This window comes from Triturus cristatus, chromosome 4_1 (assembly GCF_964204655.1).
Source record: "Triturus cristatus chromosome 4_1, aTriCri1.1, whole genome shotgun sequence".
In the NCBI taxonomy this organism is placed as follows: Eukaryota; Metazoa; Chordata; class Amphibia; order Caudata; family Salamandridae; genus Triturus; species Triturus cristatus.
In genome coordinates this window covers 639,413,481-639,430,771 of record NC_140585.1, presented here as the reverse complement: position 1 = coordinate 639,430,771, position 17,291 = coordinate 639,413,481, and positions in this window count along the sequence as shown.

Here is a 17,291-nt window from a genome sequence, read left to right as displayed (position 1 = left end):
GTTTTAATTAAGCCAGAAGATTAATGAACAGTTGATGGTCATGTCATGTGATGTTACATCATATGCACCTTCTAGCACTCTCTCACATTCCTTGTCTGCTCAGGGCCTCAAAACTCCCAGAACAAGGCATGCCTATTGTTGGACCTGGCAGCCTTAGAGTGATCTCCCCGAAACGTTTTGCCTGTCTGCCTCACCTTTTTGCTGATTTCCTTTTGTTGGACTTATGATTTTTAGGTCTTTACCACTACCAACCATTGTTAAAGTGCATGTGCTTCTCTTTTAAAACATGTTTTGATTGACTATCCACAATTGGCCTATTTAATTCATCTATAAGCCCCCAGCAAAGTGCACTATCTGTGCCCGGGGCCTGTAAATTATATTCTACTAGTAAATAAATAGCACTTTATTTTTTTTTTTTTTTTTTTTTTTTTTGAAAACCTTTATTGACAGTTCAAGAAGAACAAGTATGGGCCTACAACCCCCCAGGGCCGGCCGCTAAGCAATCAGAGCAAGAACGACAAGTATAAACACAGGCAGCACTTCGGGGAGCAAAATCGTACTGCTTATACTGTGGACAGCGTAAGTAGGGCACCAGGAGAAAGAGGTTTTCATTTTATGATGAAACAAGGCAGAAGGATCAGGTGACAAGCAATTTTAAAACAACGATCACGGATATGCAGAGTAATGAACGTTGGCGATTTACAGCAATCTATTCGGTCAATGGCGCAAATACAAGAACATCAGGATGGAGAAAAACATAGTCTACAGCTGCGCCCGCAGTCCCCCGCCAGAACTCCCCAAGAACACCCCGGAAGTTGTGAACACATGGAACGGCAACAAGGCATAGCAAAAGGAGGTGTATCACGCTGATCCCAGAAAAAGAAAGACAAAAAGAATCAGAGAAGAAAAAGGAGGCCATGGAAAAAGATGAAGGAATACAGAGTCCCCTCCCCCAACCCCCCACCCTGCACCTCTGCAGATGAGTACGGCCCCCCCCCCCCAGCAGTGTGCCTGTCGCCCTGGAACCAGACCCGAAATGTAGGAGAATAGGGAAAAAGAAGTAGGAAAGGACCCCCACCAGACGGGGGGGTTGAGAAAGCATTTATAAACTGGAGGAGGGCCTTCATAACAGACCCCCGGCTTCTCCCTCCCGCACGGTAAGGTTCCCCTAAAGTGAACAAGGAACAGCACAAAAACAATCTTCTCAAACCACAATGGGGAGCATTATGCACCTATTGTGCCAGTAGCCATGTCAGGAGAGCACACCACCCCAAGCCCGCCCGTCCACTAGGCGACCACCCCCGAGGGGCCAGCCTCATCCCTGACCACTCTGTGGAATGCTGCCCATGCCAACCCCTCGACCCAGCACCATACCCAATGTTCCTAGGCAGAGGAATGTCCAACAATGACAGAGAAGCGACGCACACAGGTGGGGTGGAAGTCTCTGAGCATCAACACAGTCCGCCGCGTGAGGAAACAGGCTTCCCAGTGCTGCCCTAGGGTCTGCACTGCACGCAAGGCTCAGGAAGGCAGAAGCAGCCAAAACAGACATTAGTTGCTGGAGTTGTCTCTGGGTCGCAGGAGGGCATGCACGGGATGAGGCCACCACATCCCACTCAGGTCCAACGCCTCCGGGACAGATCAGGCCCTCAGAAGGTCGAACACACTGTAGCATCCTGGCCGGGGCGTCCAGTCGTGTACTAACCTCAGGGGGGGCCGCCACAGCGTCTTCCTGCGCGCAGTGTGGGTAGACTCTGTGTTCGTGCGGACAGGCGGGACGCCACTGCCCCAACTCCGACGCCACACCATCGAGCTTACTCCCCAAGATCACAAAACCATGAACCAAGGAGGAGTGAAGAGCACCAAGAGCCTCGAGGAGGTCGCCGTACCCCAGCTCAGCTCTCTGTGATCTCGCCGCCACACTCCCAAGAATCGTACGCTCACAGGCCCGCTGCGGCCCAGCGGACAGGATGGTAGGCTTCATCGACCCAAGATGGCCGCCAAGTATGCCCGACCCTCACCGGGGCCGGGACCCCGGGACAAGCGTCGCGATGTCCACGTCGCGGGTGATCGGGTTCCGGGGGCAGGCAAAAAACTATCCGTGGTCACGGGCAACAGTCGTCCCCACCACGGACCAGCTCCCGTAGAAATCCGGGGGCGGCCCGCAATGATCGGGGCAGGATACGGACGGCGGCCGGGCAGCTCACCAGCAAGGCAGGGGCAGTCACCGGAGGATCTAAGATTTGCACCCCCGGTCATGCACTCGGTCAGCTACACTGGGCAGTAGAAGTGACCACGCCGAAAGGTAGGCCGAGTTTAACACCGCTTCGGGGGGCCGACTCCACCCAGTCACCACCGGCCGCTGTTGTCGCATTGCCACCCGGCCACGGCGCCCACTCGATGTCCCGGCTCTAGGGCCGCACAGGCCGCAAAGTTCAGATGCAGTTTTCTCCGGCGATAGCACGGCTAGAAACCTCGGAGTCACACAGTCGGGAGCCCCTCTCCTTCAGAAACACGACCACGTAGCACAAGTTGAGGATCTCAGGCAGGATATCCGTGCGGGGTGCGGAGGTTCACGGAGCCGGGAGTCTACGCTGCCGTCCCGGTCGCCATCTTGGCTCCTCCTCATAAATAGCACTTTAAACATATCTCAGGCCTGCCAATGCCATGATGGCCTGGCATTTAAAACCCCTTGACTCCCCTTTCATTACACATGCCACCCTTAAGAAAGATCATAGGTAGCCTATAGGGCAGGGTGCTGTGTAATCAAAAGATAGATCATGTCTGGTTATGTTTTACATGTCCAGCTAGTGAAAAACAACCAAATAAATGTTTTACTACTGTGAGGCCTATCCATCTCATAGGTAAACATTGAGAATTATTTATTACACGTATAAGCTCTAATTCATGATTGAGAAGTAGTTCCTCTGTCATGTTTCATATCATTGGAATGATAATGATAAATCCTCTTTGCTGGCAAAGTTCAATTAATTATCACTGTTTTAGAAATGCCACTTTTAGGAAGAAGATATTTTTCTGCTCTTAGCACTGTGTGCCTCTCACCTATTTCCAATACAGATCTGGGGTGGATGACAGCTGGACTTTGTGCATTCCCTCTAGGCAGCAACACACAAAGGACTGCTAGTTGTGACTAAGTGGCCATCCACATCCTAATGGGTCATCCTGGGCAGGATGGAAGGGATGAGCTGACATCTCCATCTGAGTAGGCAGTGTTCTGCCCCCACCCAAAGGGCTGCATACATCCCTGTATTGAATATGGAGCCAGAGCTGAAAGGGAGGACCTGTGTCTACTTCCAAGCCCCTCTTTGAAGTCATCCCCACTTCAAAGGCACAACTGGGTATAAGTACTGTGTCTCTGACCCCAACAAATCAGACACCGCTGGACCTGTGAAGAAACTCTACCAGGAGGAAGAACTGCTGTGTTGCTGCAAGGACTGCCACTCTGCTGGACTGCTGCTCTGGAAGAACTGCTGGCTGCCTGCTACAATCTGTCCTGCTGAGGGAGAACTGGACTCTTGCTTGAACCCACAGTGATCTCCAAGGGCATGCTGGCTAGCCTCCTGTTTTAAGACTCAGGGATATCAAAGTTTTACCCCCTGCTCCTGTGCCTGGCCAATTGGAAGTGGATCCATGTGTTTGTTCCAGTGAAACCAGTGCATCCTTTGCTGCATGAGGCAGAATCGCTGCATCACCGCTGTTGCAAGAACAGAACTAGCGCATCGCACTTGGAACCAGTCCATCGCCATTGGAACCAACACATTGCCTCTGCTGCATGAGAAACCCAGCGCATTGTATTCAGAACCAACACAGTTCTAAACCGGTGCTCATTGCCATCGTTGCCTTGAGAAAACTGACGCATCAGCTCAACTGCAGGATCAACACAGACGCATCACTAGGCTGCACCCTGCATCTCGCAGTTGAGACCAGGATCAAGGTACTTTTGTTCAGTGGGACTTGCGTGGCTCCTGTACCCAGCTCCAGCTTAATTGTGGTCTATCTGAAGTCTTGGCCTTGCCTGGGTCCAGCGCAATCAGTTATTCCCCATTGGCCATGTTGCTTCTGGGAGCTATTTTTACTTTTATTCTTTAGAAATTCATATCTTTACTTCTACCTATTGGGTTTTTGTCGTTCTGGTGTTGTTTCATTTATAAAATCATAATCTATTTTCTAAACTAGTGTAAAGTCTTTTTGCGGTGTTTTCACCGTGTTACTTTTGAAGTGTTGCACAAATACTTTACGCATTGCTTCTCAAGTTAAGGCTGCTCGCTGTGTTCCAAGCTACCAGAAGGTGAGCAAAGGTTCATTCATGGTGTGTATCTGACTTACCATGACTAGAACTGTGGTTTCTGCTTGTACAGTGAGGATAGGACTTGTGTTAGGGCAGTGCCAAACAGTGACTTGGTGTATGTAGACTACTACTCCATATCTTTACCAAATTCGAGCCAAATCTTCATCTTTGAAATTTTTGATTTTTTTAAATTTACCCCATTCCCATTTTTTCCGATTGTGTCTGTGATCTCAACTGCCAAGATGGAGTTTAAGCTGGCCAACCTAGAGATCTACACTGGCACAGGTCAAGGAATTTTGCCAGGAGAAGAGGTTGCCTGCCAGAGAAAGCACTAGAAAAGCAGAGCTCCAAAAGGTTTTGAGAGCATTGTCAGAGGCCCACTAGACCCATACAGACAATGGGAAGAAAGGATCAGAATCTGACGACAAATTGGAGCAAGATCTACCTGAGGGACTAGCAATGTAACATGCGACATGCAACATGCGACGTGCAACCTGTTGGGGGGTACATTTTCTCAGAACTGGAAGTCCATCCATGTGCAGGGAGCAGTGTGTCATCTAGGAAGCTGTGCCCAGAGGATCTGGATGACAGGAGGGGGACGAGAAGAAACTAAAATTAGAGCTTGCAAAGATTGAGAAGGAGCAGGCTCTTGTAAAAATGGGGAAGGAGCAAGCTCTTGCCAAGTTGGAAAAGGAGCAAGCTCTAGAGAAGAGAAGACTGGCCATGGAGGAAAGAAGGACGACCCATGAGCTAAACCTCTGAGACCTGTACATTAGAGCCATGCAAGTGGAGTCCAGTCCTAGTGGTGGCAGCTTACCTGAATTGTCCACTGGAGAAGAGAAAGTTTGCATTCCAAAGAATTTGGTACCCAGTTTTGTGGTGGGGGGATGCCATTGACAATTGGTTGTCTGCCTATGAGGTGGTTCTAAGGGTGCACGATGTTCCTCAGGAGTCCTTGGGTGGGTAGCTTGAGGAGATACATGCCCATGGTGGGGAGGGACATACTCCTGACACTAGAGGTATAGAAGCAAACCAATTACACCCCATTCTAGTCACTAAGTTTTGTCTGACCCCTGAGAAGTATAGACAGAGGTTCAGGGCAAGCAACAAAATCTCTTCACAAACATGGGTTGATTATTCTAATAGTGGCACTGAATGTCTGGGTGAGGGGCAGCAAGGTTGATGATTATTTTGGGCTGTACAACTTGATTTTGAAGGAGCACATGCTAGACATTTGTTTTCCATGGCTGCACCAACACCTGGTTGATCACAAGCTGACTTACCACAGCAGGCTTGCTGAGGATGTGGTAATCTGGGTCAGTAACAGAGTGCCCAAGAGGCAGGCATCTGGGGGTGAGGGGATTCCCAAAAGGGTGGCCAGGCCCCCTCAAGAAGAAGGAGGGGGAGAAGGAGTTCTATCAAAGCCCCCCAAATTACTTACAGAGGAAAGGGTGTGATTCACAATCTGCCCACCGAAAGAAGAGCTTCTGTGATAAAAGTCATCCAAAGAATCCCAAATGCTATGAGTGATTTGAGTATGGGCAATACAAGGGAGATCCCAAGTACCCAAACAGAGCACAGCTTCCCACTGGAGGTAAGACACCGGGGGTAGTAAGTAACACGCTTGAGGATGTGTTTGTCGCAGTAAGAAGGGGGAGCTCAGTGAGGGTGCCCTATGGTCTCTGGGTGACAGTGAGATGGTTCCTAAAATCTATGTTCCTTCCAATACTGCAAAGTGTAGGAAGTGGGTTAACATCAATGGGCAAGGTATTGAGGCTCTGAGGGACACAGTTGCCAGCATGACTATAGTGAGGAGTCAGCAGGTATAAAAGAACAAGCTATACCCAATGCATTCCACCAGGTTGTGGTGGCTGACATCTGGGAGGGTCACTATCCAGTGGCCCTTGTTCCATGTGAGTAGGAGGGATCTCAGGTATTTTAAAAGTTGGTGTGGAATGTCTGTTAGGGAATTACCTTGAGTACACTACCTGGAAGGAAGTGGAGTTCAAGTAACACCTGGAAATGTTAGGGTTGCCTGAGTGTATATGTGCTAAGGGCAGGTCCATGGCTGTACGGCAAGAGAGTCAAGGAGGTCTAGAGCCTGGGAAAATGGCCCAGACAGCTTTCAAAAGAGGGAGACGGAAAGGGGCATGCTAAACCAGCCCCTGAATGTCTCCCAGCTGAGGTGAATGGGGTGCCCAAGGAGGCTGCCTGGAGCACATTGAGGAGGTCTTTGCCTCCCTTGGTGACCTTCCTGAACTTTCTGGATGGTAAGTAGAGGAGAACCCACCAAAAGAGGAGTTCTGTAAGGTACTGCGAGAGTACCTATCCCTGGAGCGCATGAGACAACAGTCTGAAGGTAAGACAGCAGGTGATACCTCTGTTAATCACCACATTTACTTGGAAGGAAACCTCCTGCATAGTGAGCCTAAAGCACCTGTACATGGGGCAACAAGGGCTCTGGTGATACCCCAATGCTACAGGGCTTTCCTAATGGAGCTGGCTCATGTGATACCCCTGGCAGGACATCTGGGGCAGGAGAAGACCTTTGCCATGCATGTCCCCACTTTTACTGGCCCTGGATGAAGATTTCCTCAGATATATTCTGCATGACTTGTTTAACCTGCCAGGCCTGAGGCTGAAAGCCTCGCTTAATCCCTTGCTCGTCATTTGCACCCCCTTTAAAAGGGTGGGCATTGACAATGTAGGGCTTATGGATCCCCAGATAGCCTCTGGCAACAGATTTTATCTGGCATAGGTGGACCATTCCACAAGATATACAAAGGCCATACCTTTGAGGATTGCAAGTGCACCTGCTGGGGATTTTTACTTTGAGTGGGTTTCTCCAAGGAAGTAGTGTTTGACAGGGGCACCAACTTCATGTGTGCCTATAGATAGCGAATGTGGAAGGTGTATGGTGTTACTTATACATTTTCCACTGACCTACCATCCCCAAACCAATGGATGTGTTGAGGGATTAAACAAGACCCTCAATGGCTTGATCAATGCCCTGCCTGAGGCCCTTGGTGTAAGTGGGATGTCCTCTTGCCATGCCTTCTCTTTGCTTACAGAGAGTTACCATAGAAAGGGGTTTGATATAGCCCCTTTGAGCTTTTGTGTGGTCATCCTGTAAGGGCACCTCTCAGTCTGCTGAAAGAAGGGTGGGAGCAGGATGTGGTTCGCTACATGCTGGCCTTCAGAAGCCTAATGGCCAAGTTGTGGAAGCAAGCGTCTGACAACGTAGAGGCTACCCCTGTGAAATTACAGCCTGGGCAGAAAGTGTGGGCGATGAAACCAGTGGAATCCAGGGCCCTCCAAGACCATTGGAGTGGGCCCTGTGAGATAGTTGAGAGGAAGGGGGTGGTCACTTACCTGGTAAACCAGAAGACCACCAGGCACCCCACACTGTGATCCATGTCAACTTCTCAAACCATACTTTGAAAGGTATGAGGTCACCATGTTGCTGGTGAGAGATGGAGAAGAGGAAGAGGAGAGTGAACCTCTCCCTGATCTGGTAGCCTCCAAAGAGAAGGATGGGTCAGTGAAAGGTGTGAACCGCTCCCCTACCCTGACTTCAGAACAGAAGGGAGACTGTCACCAGTTGCTGGGGCAGTTCTCCTCTCTGTAAATCCTGGGATTAACACCGGGCACTCATGATGTGGGCACAGGAGACAGCCTCCCTCTCAAGAATAAAACTTACAAGATGCCTGACAAATTGAGGGCCAACATCAAGGATGAGGTTTCTAAGATGCTGGAGTTTGGGGTGATTGAACCCTCCAGTAGCCCCTGGTCCGGCCCTGTGGTGCTGGTACCAAATGTTGCCCCACCCGGCACTACACCAGAACTCAGGTTCTGTGTAGATTACAGGGGACTCAATTCAGTCACCAAGACTGATGCTCATCCCATGCCCTGGCTGATGAGCTGATTGATAGGTTGGTGCTGTCCAGTTCTTCAGTACTTTTGACCTCACTTCAGAGTACTGACAAACTGCCCTTGCTGAAACAGCCAAGGAAAGGCCAGCCTTCTCCACTCCAGAGGGCCACTATCAATTCAGAGTGATGCCCGTTAGACTAAAGTATGTCGCTGCCACCTTCCAGAGGCTGGTGAACGATGGTTTTGGCTGGTATGTTAGCCTACAGTGCTGCTTACTTGGATGACATAGCTGTCTTCAGCAGCAGCTGGAAGGACCACCTTTTTCACCTGCAGGGAGTGCTTCAGGCCCAGCAACATGCAGGCCTGACTATCAAAACCAGTAAGTGCCAGATAGGGCAGCTGGTGGGCGCCGCCACTCGAGTCAAGGAAAAAGGGTCTCATTGACTGGGAACCCCCCAAAATCCAAACTGAGGTGAGAGCAATCTTAGTCCCCACAGGGTACTACAGGAGATTTTATCAAGAGATAGGGCACATTTTCGCACCCTTGACAGATCTGATTTAGAGGAAGCAGCCACGAAATGTGATTTGGACCAAGGCATGCCAAAAAGCATTTGACTCCCTGTGCTCAAGGCCTCTCACTTTTCCAGGGAGTTAATTGAACAGACAGATGCCTCAGAACATGGCATAGGGGCAGTTATTTCACAGCTAAATGATGAGGGCCTAGACTAACCTTTAGCTCTCATCCCTCGGAAGAAAGAAAAAAAGAAGAAAGAAAAACTTTATTGTTCGACTAATTAAAATATTTTAAATAGAAAAACACTCTGATAATATAAATGCTATAAAAAAAGGTTTCAGTGATATAAAAAGTTGAAATGTTTGAAGGTACATAATTACATAAAACCAAGAGGGTACCGAATTAGATTTTTCATAATTTTTGCGTTTTCTTTGCAAAATATGCTCCAAGGGGCACAGAATACCTTTGTTACTAAAAAGGAACCATTTCATTAAAACACAGTAAAAGAAACGGACAAGGCACAAATCCAGAGAAGTCCAACTGTCCAGTCCGCTCACTTTAAGAGTCTATCTAAAAGGAGGATTGTCCCTGCATAGAAAAGGAAAGGGACTCTGGTTTTTCGGTGCAGCTCGGGCCATTAAGTGAAGTGAGCAATCAGTAAACCACACAGGGCTGCTAAAAAGTTGGTCCAGAGAAGAGGTGGCGACTGACTGTATTTATGAGTGGGAAGCGACCCAGTGCAATAAGTTGGAGAATTGGTTACTGGCGCTCCCGCTGCATTAACCTTTTTACCGCTCTTGTAACGAACTTGGTGAACCTGATATTGACCAACCGGTTCCTGGGTTGATGGCTGCTAAGATGGCTTGCTGGTAAGAGTAAACACCAAGTTTATTCCATTTGCCCTGTAGCAGTATCCTTCGATTGTTGAGTAAGGCAGGGCAAACACACGCCACATGCTCAATCGACTCTAAAGTACACCCACACCCCCTGCACATTGTATTGTCGTTTGGAGGCACCAGTGTGGTAGGTGGTGCAAGAAAGGCCATTCACACATCCTGAGGGCCAACAATCTTTTTTTCCATGCTACTGCATGGATGCACGATAGATTTGGCACTGCGATCCCTGTCTTAAACCCTGATAAAATTGTCCAGGCATATTCACATTTTAGCTGTTGTGCCCTATCAGAGTGAAAAGACCAGGACCGGACTCTTTTTTTAATGAACGTTTTGAGGGCCTGCCGGGATGGGTTAATTCCCCAGATTTCAGTTGCATCCAGAATTTGCAATACGTGTTCTGATGACAGCGGTGTTTTCATTCCACTTGGCTGGTTAATATTTCTTGTCACAGCAAAACATCCAGGTATTTCCTTCACTTGAAGAAGGCAGTTTGTTGCACAGCTTGATAAAAGCACCTACCCCAACCCCTCGATGGTCTAGAAGGCCGAACTCAAGTCTCATCTGAGCTGGGGTTGAGGATTTCGGTAGACTCCATACTCGCTTGAAGATTCTTGTTATTATCTCATTCACCAGACAGGAGTCTTTCCCCAACATAATCTCCTGGCCATAGGATAAATAATTGGAGGTTTTGGCTTTCATTCCGGTTTGAAGAGAGGACAGGCTTGGGCCGTATATCTGTCTCACAAGCTTCGTCATTGCTACCTCAATTGACAGAGCCTTTGCCCTGACCACTTCCTTCTGTTTGGAGAAAGTGCCCCTTGAGTCCAAATGAACCCCCAGATATTTGTAAGAGGTGGTGCTTTTAATACTTTTACCATTGAATTGCCACCCTCCATTTAGCAGCTTCTCTTTCCCAAAGGTAATTGTCTTTGTCTTTGATAAATTTTCTTCCTGCTCGTTGCAGGTTGTGTAGGGGAGCAGTTGGTTGAGAAGCCTCTGCAAGCCAACCCTTGTGTGGCTAAGCAAGACGAGATCGTCTGCATATAGCAGGTTGCTTACGCGGGTCCCGCCAAGTTTTGGAGGGTGGGAATTAACATCATCAAGTAACTGTGGTAAATCTGAGATGAAAAGGTTAAAAAGAAGGGGTGCCAGAACGCACCCTTGTTTTACACCACAGGATGTTTGTATTTTCCTTGTGATGTGGGATCCGTCTCTCAATTTTATACGGATCCAGGTGTCAGAGTGAAACAGGATTATGGCCTTTAGGAGGGCAGAAGGAATCCCCCATTTCTGCAGTTTAAGCCATGGAAGACCCCTGAGGACACGGTCAAAGGCCGCCTTGAAATCGACAAAGCAACAATGGAGTGGCATTTTTGAGGCCGATGCTTTCTCAGTTAGTACTGATAGTGCAAGCAGGTTTGTTGTGGTACTTATTTTGCCACAAAGCCAGTCTGATTAAGGGGTAAGAGGTGATTATCGATGGCCCAAGACGACAGCTCCTGAAGCAACAGGTTAGCGTGGTATTTGGATTCAACATCCAAAAGGGCTATCATCCTGTAGTTTTTAGGGTCTGCTCTCCTTCCCCCTTTAAAAATCAGATGGATGATGGCTCCATACCAGGACTCTAGAATATGCTGACTAGTCCAACAATAGGAGACAGGGGTGTCAGATGTTTAGCCCACAACTTGATGTTCGCCTTGTACAGGGCCTGAGAAAGTCCATTTGGCCTGGGGGCACCATCCGACCTGCTGCGTTGCTTATAATTAGTGCCGTGCAAGTTATCAGTACTTCGGGTGCCTGAGACAGAAGTTAATCTTGCTGGTACAGGATTTCGGTAATGTTTGCAACTTGTATCTGGGTGGCCGTGTCTGTTAGTTGTTTGGCGTTCCGGGGCGTGCTGTGCCCAAGGTGAGATGTGAATAATTGGGGATGGTCGAGAAGGCAGATGGTATAGGTTTAGTGGATTGTCCCTCTTCATTTTTGGTCACTTTTGAAATGATATGTTAAAAATGATAGCCATTCGTTTTCACGTATATTAGCACTACTTTGCCTTCTAGGGCCTTGTGTCCTCCTATTCACACGAGACCAGAATGCCTTTTGATTAGGGTTTTTACTTGTGTGGACTAATTTTAACCAAAACTGGTCAGAGCTTTTTTGTTTATCTAGGAATATTGCTTGCCTGAATGCTTGTTGGGCTTGCTTGTAGTTGGTGAATAGCTGTGCGTCCCCCGGGTGCTTCCGGCTATGTTGTATAGCTGAGTTACGTAAGGTTTTTAGCTTTTTGGTCTCTGCAGAAGTGAATAATAGGTTCCCAGTTGAGATTTTTCGGGAGGTGTATGGGAATTTATTGAGTAATTGCCTTGTGAAGCCCTAGCATGTCTCTGCAGTTTATCATTATAGTCAGTATGGAAGAGTCTAACCATTTTAACCGTTTGAGGTTCTCTGTATAGATCCCGCTTGTTGTTGAACTTGTTGTCATGTGCTGGGCTACACTGGAAGACAGAATAATTACTTGGGGCGATGGTCGCTCTCTCCTCGTTCCACATTAGTATAATTTTCTGTCAAAGAGAACATTTCATTGTTACATAAAGTATGATCTAAGAATGATTGAGTGAGTCCATTTGTTCTTGTCCAGGAAAAGCAGCCGTTCAATGTGGTGTAACGTAAGCTGCTGAATTGTAGGACCATGCATTCTCAGAATTTACTATATCTGTAGCCAGTGGCCTTTGTCTGATCCATGATATGTTGTTTACCCCCCATATATATATCATCAAGCTCCTCTGGGGTATCTTGAAAGAGGTTTGTGTTAAAGTCACCTGAAATTAGACAGGGTGTGCTACCATGTTTGCTTATTAGATTGCACATGATCTGGGTCAGGTGTTACAATTTAGCCTTTTTCTCCCTGGCATTTGGTGAGATATATACATTAATCAAGGGCATTTGTTTGATGGAATTGAAGCTCCTGATCCTAATGCCAGTCATCCAGTCTTCTTTAAATTCAAGCCTGTTGATGCTTATGTTTAGCTTGCCTGCAACATATATCAAAAGACCACCCCTGGGTCTACCATAGACCACCCCTGGGTCTACCATCTCTCGAAGGTTATTTCCTAGGGAACATAGGTGGAGTGCTTTTTAAACGGAAGCCTTTGGTGTGGACTCGGTACTGAAGAAGTTGAGTCCACACCTGTTTGGTACTCACTTTCTGATTCTGACAGACCACAGGCCTCTCAGGTGGCTTATGTAAATGAAGGGTGAGAATCCAAAATTGTTGAGGTGATCCATCTCCCTACAGGAAATAGACTCCAGGGTGGAACACAGACCTGGGGTAGACCACACCAGCGCTGATGGTCGTTCCAGCTTCTTCTGCCTTAGTGCTGGAACTCTCATGAGGTTGAATAGCTCACCCCACATTCAGCTGGGGGGGGACACGAGTTAGACGTGACAGCCTTAGGGTGATCTTCCCCAAACCGTTTGCCTGTTTGCCTCACATTTTGCTGATTTCTTTTTGTTTGCCTTAGTGCTCTGACCACTTTACCACTTCTAACCAGTACTAAACTGAATGTGTTTTCCCCCTAAAACATGGATTGTTTGAATATTCACAACTGGCCTATTTAATTTATCCATAAATCCCTATCAAAGTCTACTAACTGTGCCCAGAGCCTGTCAATTAAATGCTACTAGTGTTCCTGCAGCATTGATTGTGCCACCCACATAAGTATAACTTTAAACATGTCTTAGTCATGCCAATGCAGAGCCTGTGTGTGTGGTTTTACTGCCATTTCCTCTCGGCATTTAAAACCCCCTTGCCAAGCTTGAAACTCCCCTTTTATTACATATATGTCACACATAAAGTAGACCCTAGATAGCCCATAGGGCACGGTGCTGTGTAATTAAAAGATAGAAGATGCCCAGCTAAGATTTACATGTTCTGGTAGTTAAAAACGCACAAATTTGTTTTTTTCCACTGTGAGGCCTACCCCTCGCATAGGTTAACATTGGGATCTCCTCAACACTGGACCTGTAAAAAACTCTGCTAGGAAGAAGGACTGCTGTACTGCTACAAGGGCTTCCACTCTGATGGACTGCTGATCTGGAGAACTGCTTTGCTGCTGTGTCGCCCTGCTGCCTGCTACCCTCTGTCCTGCTGAGGGAGTACTAGACTCTTGTATGAACCCAGAGTGATCTCCAAGGGCATGCTGGCTCGCCTCTTGTTTTAAGACTCTGTGATATCAAACTCTTACCCCCTGCTCCTGGTCCATTGGAAGTAGATCCAGGTGCTTGCTCCTCTACAGCGTGAAGCAGAATCAATGCATCTCCGTTGTTGCAGGAACAGAACCAGTGCATTGCAATTTGAACCAGTGCATCGCCATCAGAACCAGTGTATCAGAACCCCCGCAGCAGAGACGATCAACGCCTCCCATTAATTGCTTGGAGAAACCCGTGCATCGGACTTGGAACCAATGCATCTCGGAATTGAAGCCTCACTTTCGGAATTAGTTTATCACCATTGTTGCGTGGAGAAAATCAACACATTACCTCAGCTACGGGATCGACACCAATTCATTGCTCTGCTGCACCCCACGTCTCACTGTTGTGACCAGAATCACAGTACTTTTGTTTAACAGGCCTTGCATGGCTCCTGTATATGGCCCACACTTCATCGCTGTTGGCCTTAACTCTTGACTGTGCCCCAGTCCAACGGGACCAGATAACCCCTATAGTCGCTTATTGCTACTAGGCACTATTTTTACTTTTATTCTTTATAAATTCACATCTTGACTTCTACTTATTGGATTTTTGTAAGTTTGGTCTTGTTTTATTCATAACATCATAATCTATTTTTGTAAACTGGTGTGGAGTTGTTTGTGATATTTTTACTATGTTACTGTTTGAAGTGTGGCACAAATACTTTACACATTGCCTTTTAAATTAAGCCTGCCTGCTCTGTGACAAGCTACCAGAGGTTAAGCACAGGTTAATTTATCATGTGTATCTGACTTATCCGGACTAGGATTGTGGTTCCTGCTTGGACAGGGTGCATACATCTGCCAACCAAAAACCCAATTTCTAACACCTATGATAGTGCTCAACTGCATTGTTTATTTAAAAAATCTCTGTAGCATCAGCTTCCAATGAGCATCTGCATTACTACAACTAAAAAAGTATACTTTCTAAAGGCTCAAACTAATTGGTTTGATTTAGAGTTTGGAGGGCTTGGTATTGAGTCTCAAATGTGAGATAGTACCCTATCCACCAAACCCTATATGTGTCCTAATTTTTCTGACAGCAGTGCCCCACTGGCTCTCCGGCAGAGTAGGGGCCATCGGAGTGAAGGCATCAGACCTCTTGACCTTTTTTAGAGCAGTCTAATGTCCTTTTTTCTTAATGACCTTCACATGCTGGAAGAACACTCTCCATGTTTGGGGGCCATTAGTTTTTTCTTTTTCGAAACAAACTCCCACTTTGGAGCATGGCTGCCTAAAATGGTGGCCTTGCACCAACCTTTCAATGCCTTCACAGGGGACATTATGGCGGCAGCTCCTGTAGACTCAGGGACATCTTAGGGATTTTAGGGCACTCTTGGCCAAACATATTTTGGAGGCACTGTTCGGAACAGCTTTGAATTTGCGATCCAATTTCAGCTTTATCATGCCCTCTTCGGCCAGGTCTCCAGCAGTGCACAGGAAGACTGGTCCAAATTCTAAATGTGTTTCCATCTAATATCCAGGGATAGTGATGTGTGTTTTCAATATTGTCATATAGCAGCAGCTCACTAATATTATTGCAAAAGTTTTGATCTATAAGAAACTTTTTTTATTCATGTTGCATGGTGTTGAAAAACAAACACAAAATTCCTCTGCAAAATGTCTGTAATAGACTCCCACACATTACCCTATTAAACATAAATTAGAGGAAAATGGTATTTAAAACTCACAATGTTTAAAAATCATTCAAGGTGATCAGACCTGATGGACAAGGTAAAGACCGTCAAGGGCTAAATCAGTTCCTATGTTGTATTTACCAAAGTAAGGGGTTGATTAGGATGGCAGTCAGAAAACCATTCTGACCGCCGTGGTAGCGGAAATTAACCGTCCACAGGTACCGCGGGAAAACCGGCAGTCAGATTAGGATGAATCACCAGAAAAGTCCGACCCCGGGAGATGGATTGCATAAAAGATCGCTGGGAGCGAGCGGGCAGGTAAAAATCAGTCCGCGGCGGTCGGATTTGCTGCGGAAAGACCCCAAACCACCGCACGGCCAGAGGATTGACCGCACGTTAAATTAAGATACTATTGCAGTGACAGCGGAACGATCCGCTGTTTACGACCGCCGCGCTTGCAACTATTGATGAACGGGAGAGCCAGCGGAAGGGCTGTTGTATTCCGACGGCCACGATCGCTCCGAAATAGTAATGGTGGCCGACAAAAAAAATGCACAAGGCTACAAAGTGTACCCATTAATCTGGCTCAGTCTCAAAAACACCTAACGCACCCCAATGACACATCTCCATGGCAACTAAAAAATACAAATCCCAGGTCAACCCACACAACAGACCTGTCAACAATATCCATTTTGACACACCCACATAGCTGAATATAAAACCAGCCCCTTCCCTGACCAGAATCCTTTGCGTAACTCCACAACTGAAGGGCCCAAACCCTCAGCACAAAGGAGAGGCAAATCACCACACATCATACCATGCCAACCACACACAGACACCACACACATCACCACCACCACTTTCACACCTGCATCTTCAACCCATTTGCACATCACACACCATGTCACAGAAGACAATGCCCAAATTCACTGACAATGAGTTGTCAGTCATGGTAGATGAGGTAATCAGAGTAGAACCACATTTGTTTGGAAGCCTCGTCCAACAGACACCACAAGCCACTAAAACTCAAATGTGGGCAAGGATAGTTAGCAAGGTCAATGAAGTAGGGACCAACCCGCGCTCCTAGAAGGAGATCAGGAAGTGGTAGAATGACCTCAAAAGCAAGGTGAAAGAGAGGAACAAGAAGAACCTTTAGCTGGCTCAGATGACTGGCGGTGGCCCTCCCATTCCACTACAAACATTCACTGAATGGGAGGAGAAAGTGCTTGCCACACTGCATCCAGAGAGTCTCACAGGAATAGCCGGGGGAGTGGAGGCAGGTAAGTACCAACAAATGTCTACCATTACACTGCTATGTACTGTCTCGCACAACTACAAAGCGACACATCCTATGCCAAAATGCATTCATGTGCACCACACTCTCCCCAACACATGTCTCATAGATCCAACATTTACTCCCTCTGATTCACCCCAAAGGTAGCTAGCAACATTACCATGGGGACATGTGTACAGGCAGCCAGCACTACAACTCCCACCAGGCCCCCCAGTCCCAAAGCTGAGCCGGATGGTACACTCCACTAGGGGTGGGCGGAATTTGCATAGTTGCGCTACGCAAAGCTCAGCGAAACAGTAAAAAATCTCTGTGAGCACGCAGAGTTCTGCGAAAACACGTGGAATTGCTTGTTCCACCTGTTCAAGATGCTTTTTTCCTGTTCGCGAAAGCTGTTTGTGTGCTCGGCGTGAAATATCTCACAAACACACAATTTGAAAGCGCAAACAAGCAAAAAATTCAGCGAAGCCGCAGATCGTAGAAATTTTGGCAATTCCACGTTCTCCCCGAACATGAAATTACCCAAA